At 42.6% G+C, this 12,525-nt stretch overlaps 1 protein-coding gene across 4 annotated transcripts in view; it reads right to left on the bottom strand.

The window, feature by feature from the left end:
• WASF1 (WASP family member 1) overlaps positions 1-12,525 on the bottom strand; it is a 145,628-nt gene that overhangs the window by 81,801 nt on the left and 51,302 nt on the right. The window contains exon 1 of one of the 4 annotated variants that reach the window (XM_073576019.1): positions 841-968. The exons of the other annotated variants lie outside the window; for them this stretch is intronic. The gene's annotated coding sequence lies outside the window, so the exon portion shown is untranslated. Of the gene's footprint in view, positions 1-840; positions 969-12,525 lie in introns of those variants that run through there. 4 annotated transcript variants of the gene reach the window in all.

The raw sequence follows: 12,525 nt of genomic DNA, 5'->3' as shown, positions 1-12,525 counted from the left end.
GCCTGCAGAAGGGGATTTTTACAAGCTACTGTATATACATATAGAAACACACATACACACACACACTAATATATTGGTATACACCATGTGAACACTGCAGCCAACTGATGCACATCTGTTCAATCCCTTCCCTCATGCCCTACCACAGTCTGAGTTCATTCTGCTGCACAGACAGAGAAGGGGGCTGCCTTTCTGCTGATACGAGTGAGACATGACTCTGATGACATGCCTACCCATGAAACAAACAGGAGAGTGCTCTCCTTCAACAAATGTAGGCTGGAACCGAAGCTGATTTCTCCCAAGATCTGTCAGGACTGCACTCATATGCCAAAAAATAACTTACCGTATATAGATGTATATTTCAAACACCTCTAGATATATTTTCTTAAGTACATATTGGACTGTGCACTTGGAACTTATGGATAAAATGCTTAGCTCTGCCTCATCACTAGAATGCTAATCATCTATAATATTACAGTATTACGTTAGGGATGTTTTGTTATGCATTATGGCATATGTAGTAAATCCATAGGTCAAAATAAGAAAATAAATCTTATCATTAGTAGTGAAAACCATAATGGTACAGAATAAAAAATAAGCCAAGATACCTGAAGATGAAAATGCATCCAGGTTGCTTAGGTCAATTGTCCTGAAATGCTGCCATCAATGGCCATGTGGGATTCAGCACGATACCTTACACATTACATAAAAATATCCCTCCATCCCAGGAGGTGACATGCAAAAGACACCAAGACATCACAGGCTAGTTCTCAAGCATGTAATGAACAAGAGGCAGTAATCATTAACACAAAAGCCATAAAAGGAATGTCACCATATTACCGAGGAGCCAGTGTTCAATGTGCAGAGGTCCAGACATCAGTGACAGAACGTTGCAGTCGCTGGGACATGAGCCGCATTACATCACAGTCCGAGAAACTCTGATTACACAAAGATAGGGACCGGCTGTCATTTGGTCTGGTGAAATCCACTGACGTACCGGTATTGTATCTTCTACATACAGTCCGGAAGTTTCCAGAGAGCACAAAATTCCTGGTGTTTACAGGGTAACACCATTTTTCTCGTATCAAAAAAAAAAAAATTTCAAAACTTCTCCACTTCTCCTACCCATAAGTCTAGGGTCACAGCACCGGATTTTCTCCCAATCGAGAGAATCGGACTGGTTATGCTTATCACACTCTGATCAGAGTGGAAAGAAAAAAGGGGCCTCCAAGTGTGTTCCCCCAATGAGATACAGCGGGCAAGAGATTGTGACTCGGCACAACTCCGAGCTTGTAAGACTGAAAGGCTGCTGCTCCGACCGCTGACCCACACACCGGATTGAAGAAACGTATTCAAAACCACACAAGGCAAAGAGCGGTGACTCCAGGGCGCTGCAACAGAGTGAAGACAAGGGTGTATGTTTTTTGGTTCACTATTCAGACAAAAAACGCGTTTCGAAGACTGGTTGACTTCTTCATCAGGTACCCAATTTCCTGCTTGGTTTGAATTTTCTAATCAGAGTGTGATCATAGTGTGCTCCGATTTTCTCTGATGACGAGAAGATGGAAAAAAAATTATCCATTAGTGAAAATCGCACCGAACTCTGATATCATCCAAGTGCAGTCCAAGGTTCAGTGCGATCATAGTTTCGGCTCAAACTGGGGCATGCTGCGATTTTTTTCCTTGAACAATCTCTGTCTGAGGAATAAAAAAAAAACAGATATGTGCACGGCCCTATAGACTAACATTGGTCTGAATGCAATCCGATGTTTTGTCGGATCGCACTCGGACTGAAACTACAGTCATCTGCACGAGTCCTTGGACAGTAAAAAACAAACAGTACCAACCTGAAATGTTTTTCCCCAGACCTAGTCACTTGAGCAACTGGAATCTGCAGATCAAAAAGAAACATGTCTCTTATGGAGAATATGTACAACTGAAGGAGGCCTTTTACGTAATTCTAGAATCAGGATTACAACATATCTTATGAGCTGTGTGGTGTAGTGACCACTGTGTCCGCTAGGGGGCGCTGTGTGGGTGTCCCAGGAGAGAGGATGAGTGGTAGGGTGCTGAATGATCGTTATGTATCCCAAGGTAGGTGGCCTTGGGATGGAAGCTTGAACATGTGTGTTGATCAGCAGAGGTACTGCTGAACTTTCGTTACAGGGAGAGCTAGCTACAAATCCACCCAGGGGTGTGTTTAAAAACGCCTATAGTAAAGATTATGTGAGTGTGCTTGTAGGACCTGTGATGAGGTCATAGCCATGTGATCCGGTAGGCGTAGCTACGGACCATATAAGGTGGCCAGGGTAGGTCACAGAGTGAATGCGTGGACCCAGTTGGGTCCGTTGTGGAAGGCCCCCGCTGGGAGATGGGGCTTCCTGCCTGACAGCACGTGAATGCTGTGAGTAATGGCTGCAAGCGTCTGACAGTTCCCAGGGAGAGGGAATGAACGTCTGCAGTGAGCTGAAGCAGCCATGAGGTAACCCTGACGGGGTGAGATATCTGTGAGGCTGAAGAGCCTGCGTACTGGACACTGCGTAACCTGTGTGACCACAGGCTTAACAGAGGGAAGCTCTGTCATGAACGCTATGCTGATTATATCAACTTTATGTTGCTGCTGTGGGTTTATGATGTCTGAATAAACGGCATGGACTGTTTTATGGAAAACCCGTGCCGGACGTCATTTGGCTGCCAACGGGTGTCCCCAACCTTGAATGACAGCGCTACCTTACAGTTGGTATAATCTCATTATATATAATCTAAGGTAATGGAAGTGTCAGGCAGAAGTGTGAAGGCTGCAGCCGATCAGCAGCTGCAGATTGGCTGCAGTGCTCACATGAACGCCAGGAGACAAAGTGCTGACATTGCTGGAATGATACAAGTCTATAAGGTAAGCATACTTTTTATTTTATCTCCGTGATTTCAGCATATAAGAAGGCTTTGCCTAGTATTGGACTGCTTATGTGGCCACAAAAGAATGTTTCAGCTTGTCTTTTACGACTCCACCTGGAACTGTAATTCCGCTTTTTGAGTCTTACAAAATACAGGCAAAACATTCACTTTAAATACCTGCTGCCAATATATTAAGTATATTCATATTGGTGTGTCTATGGCAGACGCATAATGAGGAAAATGAACAGCAGTATTCTCCAGGGCTTCTTCTGCTAGATGAAACAGATGAAACAATAGTATGAAAAGCCCATTATGTCCCATTTATTTTTGGCAGCAACTACAAACATTAGACTATCAGTTGATCCCACTGGCAAAGGTCTAAAGTCTATGGCCCACTTAAGAATACACAGGCTCATGCATCTGGTAATAGCAAACTCTTTAACCAGCTCATATAAGAAAGCAAAGAGGTCCATATCAGCTGAAAGTACAAGGTCCCAACTACAGGAGCTGCACATATCTGTATAGCTGAAGTTACCATGGAACATCTACCGCCATGTCATGTATTATACCGGACTAGTAAGCAGAGGAAAAACAACTATTGGCTAAAGTAAAACTGTGCCTACACTAAATTCAAAATACTGCCCAATGGTGTCCTCTACCACTCAGGAAGACTGGATCTATTCAGCATATTTCTTTTTGGGATTGATTATGGAAATCCATTCATGATCACACAGCTTAATAACAGGGAAAACAAAAGAAATTTAGGGGAAGTTTCCCCTCTTCCACGTGCCCAGCTCAAATGTTCCTTTTTACGTGAAAATATGGATGACAAAATGAAGAACCCAAACACGAATAAGGCCTAAAAAGAGAAAGACGTACCAATCTACTTACTCTTATAAAGGATCCGTCACAATTCAGAACATGTCTACTATTCGCCATGAAATAACGAATCTGGAACATCTTTTCTTATGTCTCTGTGTCGTTCCTCTGTTAATCCTCTTAAAGAGATTTCTCCGTAATTTGACAACTGGGTGGTTGCCATTTCTCTGATCAAAGAGGTGTGTCTCTACGCAGTCCGACATTGGCAGCACTGATTGGACTGTGCCAGATGATCCATGGATATATCCCCAATTGGCACCACCCAACTGTCAATTAATGTATACATTTTTAGCAGAAATAACACAATGGAGAGTCATCAATAAAGATGCCCCAGAGAGTTAGATTATAAAAAATATAACTCGGGTCTACAAAAAAAAAAAAAAAAATTTTCTTTTTTAGATTTCTTTGAATTAATTTAGGGTATTTTGAGGATGCCTAATTAAAACATCCCATTACTTTTGCTGAATAGGTTCTAGTTGTTGAGATAATGTACATCCATGAAAAGAATGCATTCCCTCAATGTGACTTGTTTGTGATAACAAATGCAATAGCTTTTGGTCTGTCTTTTTACTCAACATTGCCTTAGGTAATAAAATATTCCATATAACTATTTGCATTTCAATTTGTAGGCCTACAATGCTAGAAAAGCTACTTTTTGAAGCTAGAATTATATTGTGAGTTTGCTGAGGAAAGAAGTTGGATACAGTAAAGATTTGTCAACCCTGTTTTGGTTTATTCCCAAAAATTTCTGTCATAACTCTTTTACGACCTATGACGTATAGGTACGTCTTAAGTTGCCTCCCTGTCTTTGGCACAGGCTCCGGTGCTAAGAACACATCTTTTCAGGCACACGACAGCTGACTTGATCAGTTGGCATATGCCCCTAACAGCCGCAGGTGGAATCGCAATCCACCCAGGGCGGTTAACATGTTAATTACCGATGTCAATCTCTGACAGCAGCATTTATTCGCACTTACCGGAAGTGCGTCACAAACCCACCCCATTGGCGCCATGTCACATGATCGCATGGTGATGATGGGTTGGCATGACAGCTGGGGATCTGCAGAATACGAATTAGTAATGACCTGGAGATTCATAATGGCAGGTCAGTTTTAGCATTTTGTGAACATAGTAAAAAAAAAAACACAATTGTGGATTTGTTTTTTTGCAATTTTACCGCCCTTGGAATTTTTTTTTCATGTTTTCCAGTACACTATATGGTAAAATCAATGGTGTCGTTCAAAAGTACAACTTGTCCCTCAAAAAAACAAGCCCTCATACGGCCATATTGACAGAAAAATGAAAAAAGTTTTGGCTCTAGGAAGAAGGGGAGCAAAAAAACAAAAATGATAAAATGGAAAATCCCAAGGTAGTGAAGGGTTAATAAGTATATAAATACATTTAAAAAATATGACTTCATCAAGAAGAGCCTAAATTAACAATCCTGATGTATTGTGGTACATTTGTGGAGAGCATATGGTTGAAAAACAAAGAAGAAATATCACAGACTTTGTGCATAGAGTATACCTGACTAATTTTGGAGTACAGCTTGGAGATCAGGATAAGTCATGGTCCGGAGTCTCCCTTTGTCTTTTGATGCCATGCTCCTTCTTGCTTCGTGTGGATGACGCATCCTACGTCACCCACACAGCATCAGCGGCATCACAGTCCTGCACAGGAGAACTTTTCTGTCCTGTCGAGGGCAGAGAAAAGTACTGCAGTGTGCATGCGCTGTGAAAGGTCAAAAAGCACTGGCGCATGCGCACTGCAGTTCTTCACTGTAAGGGCAGAGAAGTACGCTTGCTCAGGAGCATGATGCCGGGGAGACTGTGGATGACGTAGGATGCGTCATCTACACAAAGCACAGAAGGAGGACGGCATTGAAACAAAACCAGCAAAGAGTATAATAAAAGACGTTTTTCTTTTCTTGCAGGCCGGATTGGAGGCCTATATACAGCATATGCTCTATATCAGGGCTGAAGGGTGGTGGTCTTATCTCATATGGGACAAACGTGGTCACAGGTTCCCTTTAAACCATTTATCAGTTAATATAAATCTGGTTTTATATCAGCAAATAACTAAATAATAAAACTAAATTACAAAAAAAAATCCTTTTTTTCAAAATTTTGGACAGATCTTTAGTGAGGTTTGGACTGAACATAAAAATCAAGCATTAGGGAAAATGTTGCAAAAATGATATACAGTGCTGAAACTACTAGGAATAGATTTTTGAGGAATGCATGATTGGAAAGGTCAGAGAAATCATTTTAATCTTCCGAGGAATAGAAGCACAGTGACTGAACATTTAACTCATCTCCACAACCATTATTTATCGGTCAAGGTGGCAGAACTTGGCTGCCTGTGTGAGAAGAGTATCTAACTTTTCTGACAAACTGCAATCATTCGAAGGCGCGTGACTTGCCAATCTATCTCCGTGAGAAAAACAGAAGCTTTCCATTCATTGCAGAACGTGCCATTGTGTAAAAAGATGAGGACAGATGTAGATTTGTCACTGCTTCAACCTATATATACACATCATGTCAACTCTATACTCCAGGGAGAGCAGCAGATTTTGTAAGGCCATTCATGGAAATGTATTGTTTAGTAATGTTATACAACAAAGAAATCTATAGACAACTGTTGGATAATAAACTTATGGTGACATCCACATGAAAGCCTTATTTACATCAAAGGTCTATTTTGCTGGTCTGGCTTTTCACATCTTTCACTAACAAGATCTTACAATAAAATCTAAAAAGCTAAAGGAAATTTAAGTAGTTTCAATAGGACATGAAGCTAGAAGAAAAATTGTGTAGATTAAGATGATCTTTTGCCAGTTTATGCATGCTAAACTGGCCACATCATGGAAAGGTGGATGCAGAACTGAGTAAAACGTAGTTTTTATTCTTTAATTTCTCTTTTCCTTTTTGGAGATATCATCTTATAAAGTTTTTAGGTTATAATTTATGTTATGTCCAAAAGGCGTTACCAGAGATTTGTCTCAGAGGGAATGTACTTTGATTGGTCAATCTCATACAGGGGAAGAAGTATACGCCCTCAGAGACAAATCTCTGGTAACGCCCCCTTGGCCATAAAACAAATTAAAACAAATTTTATAAGCTCATAACTCTGCAAAAGAGAGAATAAAAAAAACCCATAAAAACTACATTTTAATCAATTTTGAAACCGCAATTTCATGATGCAGCCAGAATAACATGCTCATACTGGTGAAAGGTCTTCTTTAAAGGAGAACAATTATAATTGATGCCAACTTATCCTCAATAATCAATCTTTGGGTTTCAATTCTTGACCATTTTAAGAATATAGAATATTCAGTGTAGAATCATTGAATTTATTATCCAAATGCTAAAAACTCATTCTTACCCACTATTTTCAGCCTAGGCAGTTTTGAGCGAGCTAAGAACATCAACCGTACAAATCTTTTTTTCTGATGGTTTACGAAAATGTAATACATTCAGTGTCAGTGCAGGAAGAACCTATTGTAGAAAGTACATTTAAGGACTTAATAAAGTTACTTAGGCTGGTTTCACATTTGCGTTTTATCGCGCAGCGCATTGTGCGCTATCGGTTGCACGCGCATTTGTCCCCTATATTTAAAATGGCGTGCGCAGTATCTAGCGATTGCACGCAGGCCTCAGCGTTTTAGTGCACTGCGCATTTTCCATGTCTGCAATCAGACGCGCCAGACGAAACATGTTGCATTTTTTCGTCCGCCCAAAGTCGTTAAAAATGCGCATGGACACGCAATGCGCAAAAAAATAGTATTACAGTCTATTTGCGCACTAACGTGCGCTGTATAGTGCGCATGTCAGCGCTTAGCGCGTGCGATTTCAGAGTAAACAATGTCTAGACACTGTCTAAATCCAGCCCCTCAACAAGAAACATTGTTTGGGAGCATGGGAGATAAAAGAAGGGCTTTGTAGTGCCTCCTCATCACTCTCCAGACATACTGCAAGAAGAAAAGACACCCACCCAGCCAGAGATCATATTTTGGATCACAGCACCTTAATGTGAGTATAATTTTTATGTGAGCCTGTGCTTTCAAATATAAAATGTGTAGTAATGTTTTATTTTTTTCTTTTGCTAGAATGTCTTCTGGATCTGAATACTCACCAGCAGCGGAAGAATTGGCAGAGACAGAGCGTGAGGTGAGTAGTTTGCTGTCTTGTGAAGTATACCTGCCTGTCCAAATGTTTAATTATTTATTTTCTTTTACAGAAATCAGCATCGGACCAGCCAAGTGAGGGTGACCAGCCGAAGCAGCGTACACAAAGCACGGCGGGAAGGAGACGCACGGTAGGAAAGTTTTTTTCCTAATTTCTTTTTTTTTTTTTTAAATTTTTTGGATTCTGGTTTTTCTGTCCAGCTTTTCTCCCCTTTTTTTTTTTTCTTCTCCATCACCACTCTCCATAAATGCAAAGATTCTAAATGTATTTCTTTTCTAGGTTCCACAACGGGATGAGGACGTCTATCTAGACAATGAGCAACTCATCAGTCTTGTCCAGGAGCGTGTCCCGTTGTGGGACAGCCGTGACCAGCAGTACAAGGACATTGTGGTGACCCGGCGGCTATGGAATGAAGTGGCTGCAGCATTGATGGAGGGCTGGGACAGCGCCTCTGCAACTGTCAAAAAGGCGTTCAGTAAGTATTTCTCTGTTGTGTGATGCTGCATTGACTCTTGATCCTGATGATACATGTGTGTTTACTGCAAGAGATCTGCTTGCAGTAAACACACGTGTCCTCGGGTTCAATAGTGTACGCAATGTGTATTGATTGTGTCTTTTTTATGGTTCACGCTTGATCCTGATGATACATGTGGGTTTACTGCAAGAGATCTGCTTGCAGTAAACACACATGTGACCTCAGGTTCAATAGTGTACGCATTGTGTATTGAATGCTGTCTCTTTTTTATGGTTCACTCTTGATCCTGATGATACATGTGGGTGTTGTGAGTTCATTTTCCCCTTCATTACTGAGGCCCGAGGAACTCCCTCTTCAGGTAAAGAAAGGTAGTGAGCCTGATTATCAAACACCTGAGGCTGATGATGATGACTGGCTGAGTGGAGCTACTGACTGGATATAAGGCTGCCGACGCCCTTCTGCCCTGCGAGTGATTTTTTCTGTGGGATCCTTGGAGACCAGTCTGAATTCCTGCTCCTGTAAAGCTAAGTTTGCTGCTCGGCCTTTTGCTTTGGTGCTTTGACTTTGTTTTGCTTTGTTTTTCTAGATTTCTGCCATTCCCTGCTGGGGTGTGCTGAATTCATTTAGCTCTGTCTTCTGAAAATACCTGAGTGCTGATTTAGTTTTTGAAGCCTAGCTGCTTCAGGGCCTTTTTCATATCAGCTTGTTGGCTTATGTCTTTGATAGGGTTTTGGCAGATTGCAGACAGCAGCCTTCCTGTCCTTCCCTATCTAGGTAGTTTTGGGCCCCGTCTTTGCTCAGTCTATCTTTCTGTCTGTGTTAGTATTTTCATCTTGCTTCACCGTCATTATATGTTGGGGGCTGCCTATTGCTTTGGGGTCTGCTCTGGGGCAGTTTAGATTTCCCCTTTCTTTCTTTAGGCCTATGTAATTCTCCGGCTGTGATCAAGGGGTCTAGGGCATCGTAGGAACCCCCCACGGCTACTGCTAGTTGTGTTGATAGGTTCAGGGGTCTACAATCTGATAGTTGCCAACTTCTCTGGTTTTCTGGACTTAGCTTGTATTTCTCCTTTTGCCTCCTACGGTGACTCATTCATAACATGTGGGTTTACTGCAAGATCTGCTTGCAGTAAACACACGTGTCCTCAGGTTCAATAGTGAATGCATTTTTATTTGAATTATTGGCGATTCAGAATTGATGTCAACTCAGGTGTGTGTTGTAATACAGATACCATCATTGTATTGCCCAAACTAATTTTGTTTTTCTTTTCCATTGTTTCAACAGTGAACAAAGTCCGCACACATTGGCGCTCGATGAAGGACCGTTTCAACACTGATGTTCGTGCTGAGGGACAGGTTCGCAGTGGTTCTTCTGCAAGGACAAGAACCAAGTATCGGTATCATCACTCCTTGGAATTCTTACGACCAGTACTTGCCACCAGAGCGTAAGTATTTTTTTTAATTTTTTTTGGCTTATTAACCCTAATCTATATTCCACAGCTGATCCGTCTTGTTAATGCTGGATACTAATGTTTACCTTTTTTTCCACAGCACCTGGAGCAGCACCCTGCAACCTGTCCCGGGAGTGGTTCTTCATTGATCGACCTCGGACCCGTCCCAGCTATCCGACAGCCAGGAAGAAAGTTGCAGGTCAGCAACACAGGCAGCTGGTAGCCAGGAAGCTGGTCAATCAGGTGTTCCCCTGTCCCAGGTCTCTGCCACTGGTTATGCAGGGACTACCTGCCAGCGGCAGAGGGCCTCGGACAGGCCTGTCTTGCCCGAGTTCATGTACTTGAGCGAGGCCTTTCATGCCAGTCTCAAGACGCTGTCCGAAAGAGTGGAAAGTGGATTTTCTCTAATGGAACGTGGTTTTAACTACATGGAACAACTCTTCCACTCTTCCGCACAGCGCCTTGACCGGCTGGAGGCCGACCTCAATAGACCAGCGCACCATTTCTTTAGTAAAATTGAACGGGGCATGCCGGATCACCTTAGTCCTGAGCAACAGTTGACTGTCTTACACGCCTGCAACACTGCTTACTTGCAGGCTATGCAGCAGAATCAGTACGTGCAGCAATCAGTGTTGTCATTCACACCTGTGCCACCACTGACTCTCTTCACCACAGTAACGACTTCTGCTGCATATCACTGCACAGCCACCTGAATTCCTAGCCAAGCTGGGCACCACTACACCATACCAATGTCGAGTGCTGCTGGACACTCCACCCCCGCCGCCGCCGCCACCACCATGTCATGCGTGGCTCCTGTCTGGAGCACCAGTACTGCCACCGTTACCACATCTTGGCGCACCTCCAGTGCTAAATCTCGTTGGGCCACCACCTCTTCACCTGTTCGCACAGAAAGAACATCTCCAGATGGGAGCACCGCCACTTCTCCAATGCATGAGAGCACCACCACAACTCCGCACCATACAAGGAGTACCCCAACCACCACTCTTCAGAGGACCACCACATCTCCTCATAGGAGCACCGCCACCACTACTCTGCAGAGGATCACCGCCAACACTTCGCCTCCTCATGGCACCTCTAAAACTCAACATCAGAGTAGCACCGCCACCACTTCACCAGATGGGAGCACCACCCACACTTCTCCCACCAGATGCACCGGGCGTAATTCACCTTCCATGAGCAGCGTCACCACCATTTCACCTACAAGGAGCACCGCCAGCGCCACCACTGAGCACCCAAGGGGAGACCCTCATTCTGTTTTTTATTTACATCGTCCACGGACCAGCAGCTCTAGGCGGTCAAGCCATGGAAGGCGGTCACACGGTGGTAGTCGGTCCAGGCAGGTGACTCCTGCCCCAAAGAAGAAAAAAAACAAAAAGACTTTGTTACTCAATCCCCCCTCTCCTTCCAATGTTTCACAATCTTCCTCCTTTAACATGCCTGAACTCCCTTCCCCCAGTAATTTAGTAGCACCTTCACCTAGAACCCCTTCCTCAGTTTCCAGCCGTTCAACCTCTCTACACACCCCCAAAGTATCCAACACTTCTCCCAAACGTCCTTCAAAGTGAAAATAATTTTATTAAAAAAAAAAAAACATTGAATATTTTGTTTTCAAATAATGTTTGGTTAATGTGCCTTTCGCCGCCTACACACACTGCGCCGTACACTTTTCTTTTTTATGTACACATAGCTCCAGAAATGACATGTGTTTCGTGTGTCAATTTTGGAGATATGTAACTGCAAACAAGAATAACTCAATATACGTTCATTTTTTACATGGCCTCAGTGTCTTTGCTCAGGTAACTTAATAGATGATGGTGTTGATTGCAAGGACTATCTATTGCTACCTTGATGAGTATCCTTATCAGTTAATCTACTATGGTGTTTTGTAATATCATTTTACTGTTTGGAATACAATCCAAGGATATTATAGATAGACCTTGTAAATCAGGGTTCCCCAACTCCAGTCCTCAAGGCCCACCAACAGATCATGTTTTCAGGATTTCCTTAGTATTGCTCACATGATAATTGCATCACCTGTGCAATACAAAGGGAATCCTGAAAACATGATCTGTTGGTGTACCTTGAGGACTGGAGTTGGTGAACCAAGTTATAAACAACCTTATACTCTATTTAATGTGTGTTTACAAAGTGAGGAGATGATGTTGAAAATACACGTCATATGGTCAAGAACCTGGCGTTGTATCATACTTTGAAGAAAAAAACCATACAGGTATAAACAAAGGTGTTTTATTAACATACACAACACAAAAATTAGGTTACACCATTTGCTCTTGCCAGGCCACCCGTCCAACATCAGAGGTGAAGTAGGTCGCAAATTGGTCCCTCATTTGCCCCACTTCAACAGATGACCGTAGAGGGTGCTGATTAAATTCTGGCAAGGGGTTAGGAGAGGAATCATCTAGTTCAAAACTGGGGTGCTCTCTATCCATCACAAAATTGTGTAGAACAACACAGGCGTTCACCACCTCATCCACAGTTTCTAGTTTAAGATTAATGGCTGTGGAGAGAATTCGCCATCTGGATACTAGTATACCAAAGGCACACTCTACAGTTCTTCTGGCCCTGATCAACCTGTAATTAAAAATTCTTTTAGTCTG

This window comes from Dendrobates tinctorius, unplaced genomic scaffold, assembly GCF_039654945.1.
Source record: "Dendrobates tinctorius isolate UK_male_01 unplaced genomic scaffold, ASM3965494v1 ptg000046l, whole genome shotgun sequence".
NCBI classification, from domain to species: domain Eukaryota; kingdom Metazoa; phylum Chordata; class Amphibia; order Anura; family Dendrobatidae; genus Dendrobates; species Dendrobates tinctorius.
This window is presented reverse-complemented; position numbering and strand designations above follow the sequence as displayed.